Genomic DNA, 14,851 nt, shown 5'->3' with positions numbered 1-14,851 from the left:
CTTAATTTCCACTTAAATTTGTATTCATTGTAACTTCCACTAACATACTTGAGAGGAGAGCCATCATTTTACTTTAAGTTACTTTAAAGTTTCATTTTCTGGAAGGGCAATAAACGTTCTCACGGATCATTTTCAATATTGCATTAACTGCCCAGATCAATGTCATTTGGAATTACATTTTTATTCGCATTTTTTGGGGGAGTGCTCGCAGTTATTTGTTGTTTATGTTTTCTATTTAGCTCATATTTAGCATATTTTAATTAATTTCAGCTTGCTTCAAAGACAAAGTAACAAGGACCTTTACAACAACAAACGGTTAATATCAGCAGTCCAGCAAAATTCTTCAATATTCAATAAAAGTGATCTGCCTACAATTCTCCATGCATATTCTCTTTGACTCTCCACATCTCTTTCGCAGAACCCCTTTGATCATGAGTAATAAGACATTTTTCTAAGCTCCACTGAATGTGATTGAAATATTAGAGTTCATGGCCCGGAGCGTAGGCTTATATGAGAAAGTTTATGCTGCTCACCGCTAAAGGACCTCAGACACATAAGACACACACGCACGCACACACACACACACACACACACACACACACACACACACACACACACACACAGGCCCTGATAGGTTCAGTGGTGGCATAAAGCAGTCCCAAAGAAAATGACAGCCTCCACAAAAACAAAATTGCTCACAAACTTCCTAAAATATTCTTTCAACTTTTCTTTCTGTAATCCAGAGAGATGGGGCACAGTACACGATGGCTTCACAGTTGGTACATAATTATTACACCAAAGTCGCTGAGCTGGTATTTTCCAGAGTCAGAAAGCCCAGGGCTCTGTCCATCAGCATGGCTGCCTAGGGTGATACTCGGTGAACAGATGGTTCATCAATGTCACCCTTCTCCTCTCTGATGTCCGCACGGCACAGTGGAATAGGCAGCCTCATTTAAATCATTTGTGAGCATTTGACACGTTTGTGAATATTTGCTGGGATCAGTGTGTAACTTTAACCTTCACCAGTTCTCAGACTGCTGAGAGAAAGACAGGAAGGTGATATTAAATGGCTTAAAGGGGCATGGGGTGAGGAATGGTATCATGGGGTAAATTCCTAACAGAATGTTTTAGACGTTGTGACATCAGAGACCGCTATCATCATTGTCTCCTTCACAATGTGGCTAACAGGTGAGAAGGTAACTTGGCTCAAAAACAACACCAACAATAACGGCAAACCCAACAACAACAGCACCACCACCAACAACAGCAAACCAAACAACACCAACAACAATAAAAACAGCACCACCACCAATAACAACACCAAGAACACCAACAATAGCAACACCAACAACGCCAACAACACCAGCAACAAAAACAATAACAACACCAACCATAACAGCAACACCACCATAAACGCGGCTTCTGTTGCTGTAGGATTGTCCATGAGGCATCCAGGTACAGTGGACACATTTGGTAAGTCCTTACTCTAAACCAGGGGTTTTCAAACCTTTCCTCTCGGACCCCAAGCCATTCCATGTATTTGAACTGCTCCAGAGCTAGAACAACTCATTCAACTTGTCATTTAATTATAAAGCCCATGATTTGGGGAATCAGGTCAACTAGTTCAGGGTTACAACAAAACTGTGAAACGTCGTGGGGTCTCAGAAGAGAAATTTGAAAACCACTGCTTTAATCTAACCCTACGTACAGTGCCTTCGGAAATTATTCAGATCCCTTGACTTTTTCCAAATGTTGTTACGTTACAGCCTCATTCTAAAATTGATTAAATATTTTTTGTCCCTCATCAATCTACAAACAATACCCAATAATGACAAAACAAAAAAAGGTTTTTAGAAACGTTTGCTAATTTATACAAAATTCTAAACTGAAAAATCACATTTACATAAGAATTCAGACCCTTTACGCAGTACTTTGTTGGAGTACCTTTGGCAGCGATTACATACTCAAGTCTTTTTGGGTATGACGCTACAAGCTTGGCACAACTGTATTTGGAGAGTTTCTCCCATCCTTCTTTTCAGATCCTCTCAAGCTCTGTAAGGTTGGAGGTGGAGCATCGCTGCACAGCTATTTTCAGGTCTCTCCAAAGATGTTCAATTGGGTTCAAGTCCGGGCTCTCGCTGGGCCACTCAAGGACATTCAGAGACTTGTTCCGAAGCCACTCCTGCGTTGTCTTGGCTGTGTGCTTAGGGTCGTTGTCCTGTTGGAAGTTGAACCTTCACCCCACTCTGAGGTCCTGAGCAGTCTGGAGCAAGTTTTCATCAAGGATTTCTCTGGACTTTGCTCCATTAATCTATCCCTCTATCTTTACTAGTGTCCTAGTCCCTGCCACTGAAAAACAACACCACACCATGATGCTGCCACCACCATGTTTCACCATAGGGATGGTGCCAGGTTTCCTCCATACGTGAAGCTTGGCATTCAGGCCAAAGAGTTCAAGTTGTTTTCATCAGACAGTGGAGAGAACAAGTATTTGATACACTGATGATTTTCAGGTTTTCCTACTTACAAAGCATGTAGAGGTCTGTCATTTGTATCATAGGTACACTTCAACTGTGAGAGAGGAATCTCAAACAAAAATCTAGAAAATCACATTGTATGATTTTTAAGTAATTCATTTGCATTTTATTCATGACATAAGTATTTGATACATCAAAAAACAGAACTTAATATTTGGTACAGAAACCTTTGTTTGTGTCACGCCCTGGTCTATGTATTTTGTGTTTTTCTTCATGTATTGGGTCAGGCCAGGGTGTGGCATGGAGTTTTTGTATTGTGGTGTGTTTTGTCTGGGGGTTTTGGTGTGTATGTTAGTGGGATTGTAGCTTAGTAGGGTGTTCTAGGAAAGTCTATGGCTGTCTGGAGTGGTTCTCAATCAGAGGCAGGTGGTTATCGTTGTCTCTGATTGGGAACCATATTTAGGCAGCCATATTCTTTGGTTGTATTGTGGGTGATTGTCCTTAGTGTCTTGATGTCCTTGTTCCTGTCTAGGTTAGGTTACATCAGTATAGGCTGTTTCGGTTTTCATTACGTTTATTGTTTTTGTAGTAATTGTATTTAGATTCGTGTTACGTTTGTTTATTAAAACATGGATCGTAATATACACGCTGCATTTTGGTCCGACTCTCCTTCACCATTAGAAAACCGTTACAGTTTGCAATTACAGAGATCATACGTTTCCTCCCATAAAGACCTTCTCCAGATCCTTCAGGTTTTGGGGCTGCCGCTGGGCAATACAGACTTTCAGCTCCCTCCAAAGATGTTCTATTGGGTTCAGGTCTGGAGACCGGCTAGGCCACTTCAGGACCTTGAGATGCTTCTTACGGAGCCTCTCCTTAGTTGCCCTGGCTGTGTGTTTTGGGTCGTTGTCATGCTGGAAGACCCAGCCACAACCCATCTTCAATGCTCTTACTGAGGGAAGGAGGTTGTTGGCCAAGATCTTGCGATACATGGCCCCATCCATCCTCCCCTCAATATGGTACAGTCGTCTTGTCCCCTTTGCAGAAAAGCATCCCCAAAGAATAATGTTTCCACCTCCATGCTTCACGGTTGGGATGAGGTTGTACTCATCCTTCTTCTTCCTCCAAACACGGCAAGTGGAGTTTAGACCAAAAAGCTCTATTTTTGTCTCATCAGACCACATGACCTTCTCCGATTCCTCCTCTGGATCATCCAGATGGTCATTGGCAAACTTCAGACGGGCCTGGACATGCGCTGGCTTGAGCAGGGGGACCTTGCGTGCGCTGCAGGATTTTAATCCATGACGGCGTAGTGTGTTACTAATGGTTTTCTTTGAGACTGTGGTCCCAGCTCTCTTCAGGTCATTGACCAGGTCCTGCCGTGTAGTTCTGGGCTGATCCCTCACCTTCCTCATGATCATTGATGCCCCACGAGGTGAGATCTTGCATGGAGCCCCAGACCGAGGGTGATTGACCGTCATCTTGAACTTCTTCCATTTTCTAATAATTGTGCCAACAGTTGTTGCCTTCTCACCAAGCTGCTTGCCTATTGTCCTGTAGCCCCTCCCAGCCTTGTGCAGGTCTACAATTTATCTCTGATGTCCTTACACAGCTCTCTGGTCTTGGCCATTGTGGAGAGGTTGGAGTCTGTTTGATTGAGTGTGTAGACAGGTGTCTTTTATACAGGTAACGAGTTCAAACAGGTGCAGTTAATACAGGTAATGAGTGGAGAACAGGGGGGTTCTTAAATAAAAACGAACAGGTCTGTAAGAACCGGAATTCTTACTGGTTGGTAGGTGATCAAATACTTATGTCATTCAATAAAATGCAAATTAATTACTTAAAAATCATACAATGTGATTTTCTGGATTTTTGTTTTAGATTCCATCTCTCACAGTTGAAGTGTACCTATAATAAGAATTACAGACCTCTACATGCTTTGTAAGTAGAAAAACCTGCAAAATCGGCAGTGTATCAAGTACTTGTTCTCCCCACTGTACGTAAATAAGGTATTTTTGTTTTTACATTTTTAAAGATTTGCTAGTATTTATAAAAACCTGTTTTTGCTTTGTTATTACCAGGTATTGTGTGTAGATTGATTTTAGAATAAGGCTTTAACGTAACAAAACGTGGAAAAGGTCAAGTAGTCTGAATACTTTCCAAAGGCACTGTATATTGGTGCCCTGTATGAGGAATCTTGAATGGAACTTTGAAGAGGATCAAATGTCCAACACATCTTTCAAAACAGTCTTTATGTTGCCATGTTATGACAGCCTTTACATGCGTACAATATCTATGTACAGTAAATTATGACAATTAAACATTTTTCATCTCATTGCACAGGGGAGGTGTAGTATCCAACAGGGGTAATCCCATAAACCATTTATCAAGGGCTGAGCTGATCATCTTTTCTCAATCAGTTAGGATTTTGGAATGTAGAGTGGCAATTTGTTCTCTAGCTAAATTCCCTAGATTAATAGACTATTTCAGAGCCATTCCAACTAGTCTGGGACACAGCGTACCGCTGACACGCTGTAGTACGAGGCTGAAGAGCTTTTGCAGTAGATTATGCTGATATCCAATAGGATTTGACAGTTTTCACCTCATGAAACGACCACAGTAGTACTGGTACATCTAATGATCCATCTAAGCGTTATTAAAAATAATAAATCATACACACATGCGTGTACATGGATGGACACACACACACACACACACACACACACACACACACACACACTACTCTCCCATGACTGTGTACGTGCCAGAGAGCAGAGGGATCAGTACAGCTGGGCAGCTCTCATTCTCACAGCTGTAAATCCTGACGAGGCAGGAAGCACACAGTCAGTAATAAGACAGGCAGCACATGGTCAATAATTAGGCATCACATAGTCAGTTATCAGGCAGGCAGCACACAGTCAGTAATCAGGCAGGCAGCACACAGTCAGTAATCAGGCAGGCAGCACATAGTCAGTAATCAGGCAGGCAGCACATAGCCAGTAATCAGGCAGAGAGCACACAGTCAGTAATCAGGCAGGCAGCACACAGTCATTAATCAGGCAGGCAGCACACAGTCAGTAATCAGGCTGGCAGCACATAGTCAGTAATCAGGCAGGCAGCACACAGTCATTAATCAGGCAGGCAGCACACAGTCAGTAATCAGGCAGGCAGCACACAGTCATTAATCAGGCAGGCAGCACACAGTCAGTAATCAGGCTGGCAGCACATAGTCAGTAATCAGGCAGGCAGCACACAGTCATTAATCAGGCAGGCAGCACACAGTCAGTAATCAGGCTGGCAGCACACAGTCAGTAATCAGGCAGGCAGAACACAGTCAGTAATCAGGCAGGCAGAACACAGTCAGTAATCAGGCAGGCAGAACACAGTCAGTAATCAGGCAGGCAGAACACAGTCAGTAAACAGGCTGGCAGCACACAGTCATTAATCAGCAGGCAGGCAGCACACAGTCAGTGATCTGGCAGGCAGCACACAGTCAGTGATCTGGCAGGCAGCACACAGTCAGTAATCAGTGGCAGCACAGAGTCATTAATCAGGCAGGCAGCACACAGTCGGGCAGGCAGATTTGGCACACAGTCAGGTGATTTCGGTGATTTGGCAGGCAGCACATAGTCAGTGATCTGGCAGGCAGCACACAGTCAGTGATCTGGCAGGCAGCACATACTCAGTGATCTGGCAGGCAGCACATAGTCAGTAATCAGGCAGGCAGCACACAGTCATTAATCAGGCAGGCAGCACACAGTCAGCAGCACATAGTCAGTAATCAGGCAGGCAGCACACAGTCAGTAATCAGACTGGCAGCACACAGTCAGTAATCAGGCAGGCAGCACACAGTCAGTAATCAGGCAGGCAGCACATAGTCAGTAATCAGGCAGGCAGCACATAGCCAGTAATCATGCAGGCAGCACATAGCCAGTAATCAGGCAGGCAGCACACAGTCAGTAATCATGCAGGCAGCACACAGTCATTAATCAGGCAGGCAGCACACAGTCAGTAATCAGGCTGGCAGCACACAGTCAGTAATCAGGCAGGCAGAACACAGTCAGTAATCAGGCAGGCAGCACACAATCATTAATCAGGCAGGCAGCACACAGTCAGTAATCAGGCAGGCAGCACACAGTCAGTAATCAGGAAGGCAGCACACAGTCAGTAATCAGGCTGGCAGCACATAGTCAGTAATCAGGCAGGCAGCACACAGTCATTAATCAGGCAGGCAGCACACAGTCAGTAATCAGGCTGGCAGCACACAGTCAGTAATCAGGCAGGCAGCACACAGTCAGTAATCAGGAAGGCAGCACACAGTCAGTAATCAGGTTGGCAGCACACAGTCAGTAATCAGGCAGGCATCACACAATCAGTAATCAGGCAGGCAGAACACAGTCAGTAATCAGGCAGGCAGCACACAGTCAGTAATCAGGCAGGCAGCACACAGTCATTAATCAGGCAGCCAGCACACAGTCATTAATCAGGCAGGCAGCACACAGTCAGTAATCAGGCAGGCAGCACACAGTCAGTAATCAGGGCTGGTCAGTAATCAGGCTGGCACAGTCAGTAATCAGGCAGGCAGCACACAGTCATTAATCAGGCAGGCAGCACACAGTCAGTAATCAGGCTGGCAGCACACAGTCAGTAATCAGGCAGGCAGAACACAGTCAGTAATCAGGCAGGCAGCACACAGTCATTAATCAGGCAGGCAGCACACAGTCAGTAATCAGGCAGGCAGAACACAGTCAGTAATCAGGCTGGCAGCACACAGTCATTAATCAGCAGGCAGGCAGCACACAGTCAGTGATCTGGCAGGCAGCACACAGTCAGTGATCTGGCAGGCAGCACACAGTCGGTGATTTGGCAGGCAGCACATAGTCAGTGATCTGGCAGGCAGCACACAGTCAGTGATCTGGCAGGCAGCACATACTCAGTGATCTGGCAGGCAGCACATAGTCAGTAATCAGGCAGGCAGCACACAGTCATTAATCAGGCAGGCAGCACACAGTCAGCAGCACATAGTCAGTAATCAGGCAGGCAGCACACAGTCAGTAATCAGACTGGCAGCACACTGTCAGTAATCAGGCAGGCAGCACACAGTCAGTAATCAGGCAGGCAGCACATAGTCAGTAATCAGGCAGGCAGCACATAGCCAGTAATCAGGCAGGCAGCACATAGCCAGTAATCAGGCAGGCAGCACACAGTCAGTAATCAGGCAGGCAGCACACAGTCATTAATCATGCAGGCAGCACACAGTCATTAATCAGGCAGGCAGCACACAGTCAGTAATCAGGCACGCAGAACACAGTCAGTAATCAGGCAGGCAGCACACAGTCATTAATCAGGCAGGCAGCACACAGTCAGTAATCAGGCAGGCAGAACACAGTCAGTAATCAGGCTGGCAGCACATAGTCAGTAATCAGGCAGGCAGCACACAGTCAGTAATCAGGAAGGCAGCACACAGTCAGTAATCAGGCTGGCAGCACATAGTCAGTAATCAGGCAGGCAGCACACAGTGATTAATCAGGCAGGCAGCACACAGTCAGTAATCAGGAAGGCAGCACACAGTCAGTAATCAGGCTGGCAGCACATAGTCAGTAATCATGCAGGCAGCACACAGTCAGTAATCAGGAAGGCAGCACACAGTCAGTAATCAGGCTGGCAGCACATAGTCAGTAATCAGGCAGGCATCACACAATCAGTAATCAGGCAGGCAGAACACAGTCATTAATCAGGCAGGCAGCACACAGTCAGTAATCAGGCAGGCAGCACACAGTCATTAATCAGGCAGCCAGCACACAGTCATTAATCAGGCAGGCAGCACACAGTCAGTAATCAGGCAGGCAGCACACAGTCAGTAATCAGGCTGGCAGCACACAGTCAGTAATCAGGCAGGCAGCACACAGTCATTAATCAGGCAGGCAGCACACAGTCAGTAATCAGGCTGGCAGCACACAGTCAGTAATCAGGCAGGCAGAACACAGTCAGTAATCAGGCAGGCAGCACACAGTCATTAATCAGGCAGGCAGCACACAGTCAGTAATCAGGCAGGCAGAACACAGTCAGCAATCAGGCTGGCAGCACACAGTCATTAATCAGCAGGCAGGCAGCACACAGTCAGTGATCTGGCAGGCAGCACATAGTCAGTGATCTGGCAGGCAGCACACAGTCAGTGATCTGGCAGGCAGCACATACTCAGTGATCTGGCAGGCAGCACATAGTCAGTAATCAGGCAGGCAGCACACAGTCATTAATCAGGCAGGCAGCACACAGTCAGCAGCACATATCAGGCAGTAATCAATCAGGCAGGCAGCACACAGTCAGTAATCAGACTGGCAGCACACTGTCAGTAATCAGGCAGGCAGCACACAGTCAGTAATCAGGCAGGCAGCACACAGTCAGTAATCAGGCTGGCAGCACACAGTCAGTAATCAGGCTGGCAGCACATAGTCAGTAATCATGCAGGCAGCACACAGTCAGTAATCAGGAAGGCAGCACACAGTCAGTAATCAGGCTGGCAGCACATAGTCAGTAATCAGGCAGGCATCACACAATCAGTAATCAGGCAGGCAGAACACAGTCAGTAATCAGGCAGGCAGCACACAGTCAGTAATCAGGCAGGCAGCACACAGTCATTAATCAGGCAGCCAGCACACAGTCATTAATCAGGCAGGCAGCACACAGTCAGTAATCAGGCAGGCAGCACACAGTCAGTAATCAGGCTGGCAGCACACAGTCAGTAATCAGGCAGGCAGCACACAGTCATTAATCAGGCAGGCAGCACACAGTCAGTAATCAGGCTGGCAGCACACAGTCAGTAATCAGGCAGGCAGAACACAGTCAGTAATCAGGCAGGCAGCACACAGTCATTAATCAGGCAGGCAGCACACAGTCAGTAATCAGGCAGGCAGAACACAGTCAGCAATCAGGCTGGCAGCACACAGTCATTAATCAGCAGGCAGGCAGCACACAGTCAGTGATCTGGCAGGCAGCACACAGTCAGTGATCTGGCAGGCAGCACACAGTCGGTGATTTGGCAGGCAGCACATAGTCAGTGATCTGGCAGGCAGCACACAGTCAGTGATCTGGCAGGCAGCACATACTCAGTGATCTGGCAGGCAGCACATAGTCAGTAATCAGGCAGGCAGCACACAGTCATTAATCAGGCAGGCAGCACACAGTCAGCAGCACATAGTCAGTAATCAGGCAGGCAGCACACAGTCAGTAATCAGACTGGCAGCACACTGTCAGTAATCAGGCAGGCAGCACACAGTCAGTAATCAGGCAGGCAGCACATAGTCAGTAATCAGGCAGGCAGCACATAGCCAGTAATCAGGCAGGCAGCACATAGCCAGTAATCAGGCAGGCAGCACACAGTCAGTAATCAGGCAGGCAGCACACAGTCATTAATCAGGCAGGCAGCACACAGTCATTAATCAGGCAGGCAGCACACAGTCATTAATCAGGCAGGCAGCACACAGTCAGTAATCAGGCAGGCAGAACACAGTCAGTAATCAGGCTGGCAGCACATAGTCAGTAATCAGGCAGGCAGCACACAGTCAGTAATCAGGAAGGCAGCACACAGTCAGTAATCAGGCTGGCAGCACATAGTCAGTAATCAGGCAGGCAGCACACATTCATTAATCAGGCAGGCAGCACACAGTCAGTAATCAGGCTGGCAGCACACAGTCAGTAATCAGGCAGGCAGAACACAGTCAGTAATCAGGCAGGCAGCACACAGTCATTAATCAGGCAGGCAGCACACAGTCAGTAATCAGGCAGGCAGAACACAGTCAGTAATCAGGCTGGCAGCACATAGTCAGTAATCAGGCAGGCAGCACACAGTCAGTAATCAGGAAGGCAGCACACAGTCAGTAATCAGGCTGGCAGCACATAGTCAGTAATCAGGCAGGCAGCACACAGTCAGTAATCAGGAAGGCAGCACACAGTCAGTAATCAGGCTGGCAGCACATAGTCAGTAATCAGGCAGGCATCACACAATCAGTAATCAGGCAGGCAGAACACAGTCAGTAATCAGGCAGGCAGCACACAGTCAGTAATCAGGCAGGCAGCACACAGTCATTAATCAGGCAGCCAGCACACAGTCATTAATCAGGCAGGCAGCACACAGTCAGTAATCAGGAAGGCAGCACACAGTCAGTAATCAGGCTGGCAGCACACAGTCAGTAATCAGGCAGGCAGAACACAGTCAGTAATCAGGCAGGCAGCACACAGTCATTAATCAGGCAGGCATCACACAATCAGTAATCAGGCAGGCAGAACACAGTCAGTAATCAGGCAGGCAGAACACAGTCAGTAATCAGGCAGGCAGAACACAGTCAGTAATCAGGCAGGCAGCACACAGTCATTAATCAGGCAGGCATCACACAATCAGTAATCAGGCAGGCAGAACACAGTCAGTAATCAGGCAGGCAGAACACAGTCAGTAATCAGGCAGGCAGAACACAGTCAGTAATCAGGCAGGCAGAACACAGTCAGTAATCAGGCAGGCAGAACACAGTCAGTAATCAGGCAGGCAGAACACAGTCAGTAATCAGGCAGGCAGAACACAGTCAGTAATCAGGCAGGCAGCACACAGTCAGTAATCAGGCAGGCAGAACACAGTCAGTAATCAGGCAGGCAGAACACAGTCAGTAATCAGGCAGGCAGCACACAGTCAGTAATCAGGCAGGCAGAACACAGTCAGTAATGTCAAATCTGTTCTGAACCAGATGCCTCAGAGAACATCTGGGGGCAGGACTGAAACCATAACACTGTGGTTTTAAAAACATTTTCACCAACAAAAATGCTTATATATTGATATACTTTTTTGACTGGGAGAACTCACACTAATGAACTTTTCAGAAAATAATGAGATGTAACCATGACAGACTTGGCTCGAAAGATAATTTCTACCACGGACCATATTCATGGATTTGCACCTCCGTCACTCAGTTGCTACAAACCATTTTTATGAACGTTCTTAAAACACCTCCGCCATATTAGTGCCCTACAGGTATGAAAGTGACTGGTGCTCAGTCATTCTGCATGTTGGGCTAATTACTGATTTTGTCAAATTTGTACTCTAGTGGCCTGGAAGATTATGACATTGGTAAAGTAGACAAATAATTAGTAGGTAACAACTTGCCATTCTTATGGTGTTGTCAAATTTATTTCAGAGAGATGGCTATAGTTGCCATTGGCTAGCAAAGTTCGTCAAAAAAAGCTAGCAATGCTAACGTTAACTAGCTAAATTCCGGTGCTGTCCTTTCACGATTAGCTAGATAGCTAAAATTATGCTATATCTAAAGTCAATCTGGCGACATAACAATGATGACAAAAGGTTTTCCAATTAATTATTTGCCTCCTTTTGAAATATGATTTTGTTTCCAAGCCACAGTAATGCACTTTAGACAGCATTTTAGTCAGTGTCCATTGAGAATGCATTGAGAAGAATGCTCAGTTGGGCATCAGGCTTAAAATGAACTTCCAAAACAATATTGTGACGGAATCTGTAACCCATGAATAATTTGGTTTAACATTCAAACTAACATAACTGTTTCCAACATAAAGGAGAAAAACTTTTCAAATGTCTTCCTTTCCTCCTTCTCAATTAGCCCCCAATCCTTCTTAATTAGCCCCCCAGCGCCCAGGAGAAATGGAGGGAAAATCCATCTCTAACACAATAATGTGTTACATTAATGTATTATACTGTGGAGGCATCTTCGTGGGAATAACATGCTCTACCCCCAACCAGGAGGGATGGCAGGCCTAGGCTCTTGAGGTACTTCTGGGGCACTAGAGGGGTTATGTGCAATTCTGTACACGTCCCTGCCTCCAATTTTCACTCTCTAATGGAGCTGAGCATGTTCCGGAGCTAAGGATCTCTAAAATAGAGTTCTTCCTGACAGCCAGGGTCTTACTATGCTAATGTTAAAGCCATAGGATTAGAAATTAGAATACTATAACGGACATGAACCTTCTTATGATGGTCCAAAGGTCAGCCATGCTGGTCAGGGAGTTGGTCAACTATGGTTTGCCAGTGCTGTGATAAGTTATTGTGTAAAACAATGAATGTGAAGAATTTATCTGCGCTATGTCTGTGTTAACTAGCTAGCCAGACAGTTTTAGAGGAATTATTCTATTAATTGTTATAATTCACTGCCAATAAGCCAACATTCCATTCAAACAATGCAGTCAATACACTGGCAGAAATCAGTTGATGATAGGACTTAGACAACTTGTAAAGTTGTAAGTATAGATATTGTATCATATAATAGCGTCACAGCTATATATGTAAACAGACATTTATAGTCTGTTTACATATATTTTAGAGGCTATTTATACAGAAAATGTGTATAAAACCCATAATAACTGTATTTTTTTTATATGACAATATTTTAGGTTGACTACAGAACACAATTTCTGATACATCACATGCCTTACTTTTTCCCCCTGCATATGTAAAATCAGGAAATTCATGACCTATGGCTCTACTTCATTTAATTCCAATTACACTGGTTTTGGATTTTTCTCTGACCAAGATGACTTTCATTTCGATCCCTTTATGGAACTTTGATGGTTTATGACATAGCCCCTCTAGTAATTTAATAACATCTCTATGGTTAGTCTCTAAAAGTCTAAGCCTTTGGGGGACACACATTTTTTGACACAAAACTACCTCCATACAGTGCCTTGCAAAAATATTCAGCCCTCTTGGCATTTTTCTTATTTTGTTGCATTACAACGTGTAATTTAAATGGATTTTTATTTGGATTTCATGTCATGGACATACAGAAAATAGTCCAAATTGGTGAAGTGAAATGAAAAAAAATGTATTAAACGGAAAAGTGGTCTATGCATATGTATTCACCCCATTTGCTATGAAGCCCCTAAATAAGATCTGGTGCGAACAATTACCTTCAGAAGTCACATAATTAATTAAATAAAGTCTACCTGTGTGCAATCTAAGTGTCACATGATCTGTCACATGATCTCAGTATATATACACCTGTTCTGAAAGGCCCCAGAGTCTGCAACACCACTAAGCAAGGGGCACCACCAAGCAAGCGGCACATTAAGATCAAGGTGTAATGTCCGTCGTTCGAATGAGACCAAGGTGCAGCGTGGTAGGCGTACATTTTCTTTATTAAAATGGAGCTCTCCAAACAGGACAGGGGCATTCCACGTTCCACCACAGATGCTGAAGGCCGGCTTAGGGGGCTTAGGCAGATGCGGTGGTTTGAGACGCAGCACATGCTAAAAAAACAGATACAGTGCCTTTGGAAAGTATTTAGACCCCTTGACTTTTTCCACATTTTGTTACTTTACAGCCTTATTCTAAAATTGATTAATTTGTTTTTTCCATCCTCGATCTACACACGATACCACACAATGACAAACATCTAACAAACACATAAATATCACATTTACATACTGTAGGTATTCAGACCCTTTACTCTGTACTATGTTGAAGCACCTTTGGCAGCAATTACAGCATCAAGTCTTCTTGTGTTTGACGCTACAAGTTTGGCACACCTGTATTTGGGGAATATCCCAATCTTCTCTGCAGATCCTCTCAAGCTCTGTTAGGTTGGATGGGGACCATTGCTGCACAGCTATTTGCAGGTCTCTCCAGAAATGTTAGATCGGGATCAAGTCCGGGCCCTGGCTGGGCCACTCAAAGACGTTCAGAGACTTGTCCCAAGGCAACTCCGTTGTTGTCTTGAATGTGTGCTTAGGGTCTGAGGTCCTGAGCGTTCTGGAGCAGGTTTTCATTAAGGATCTCTCTGTACTTTGTTCAGTTCATCTTTGCTTCCATCCTTACCAGTCTCCCAGTCCCTGCCACTGAAAAACATCCGCACAGCATGATGCTGCCACCACCATGCTTCACCGTAGGGATGGTGCCAGGTTTTCTCCTGACGTGACGCTTGATATTTAGGCCAAAGAGTTCCATCTTGGTTTCATCAGACCAGAGAATCTTGTTTGTCATGGTCTGAGAGTCTTTATGTGCCTTTTGGCAGACTACAAGTGGGCTGTCACGTGCCTTATACTGAGGAGTGGCTTCCAAAAAAGTCAAGGGGAGTGGCTTCCAAAAAAGTCAAGGGGTCTGAATACTTTACACGGGCACTGTATATCTAGCTTAAATTGCCAGATTTTGCTGGAGATTTTTTATTATGTAATTTAGATTGACGCATGTGGGATTTACAGAATTCTCTACTATTGAAATACTATATGTGCACTAAGCTACCTTTAAGTACCACTCAAGATGGCGTCACAAAAAGGCATTGGAAATGCATTGTCAGATAACTTTATTCTTACATAGTTGTATAGATTAATTAAGGGATAAGCGGCTCTGTTCTGTACATTAC

This window comes from Oncorhynchus nerka, linkage group LG13 (genome assembly GCF_034236695.1).
Source record: "Oncorhynchus nerka isolate Pitt River linkage group LG13, Oner_Uvic_2.0, whole genome shotgun sequence".
NCBI lineage: Eukaryota > Metazoa > Chordata > Actinopteri > Salmoniformes > Salmonidae > Oncorhynchus > Oncorhynchus nerka.
The sequence above is the reverse complement of the archived record's forward strand: the minus strand, read 5'-3'. Positions refer to the sequence as shown.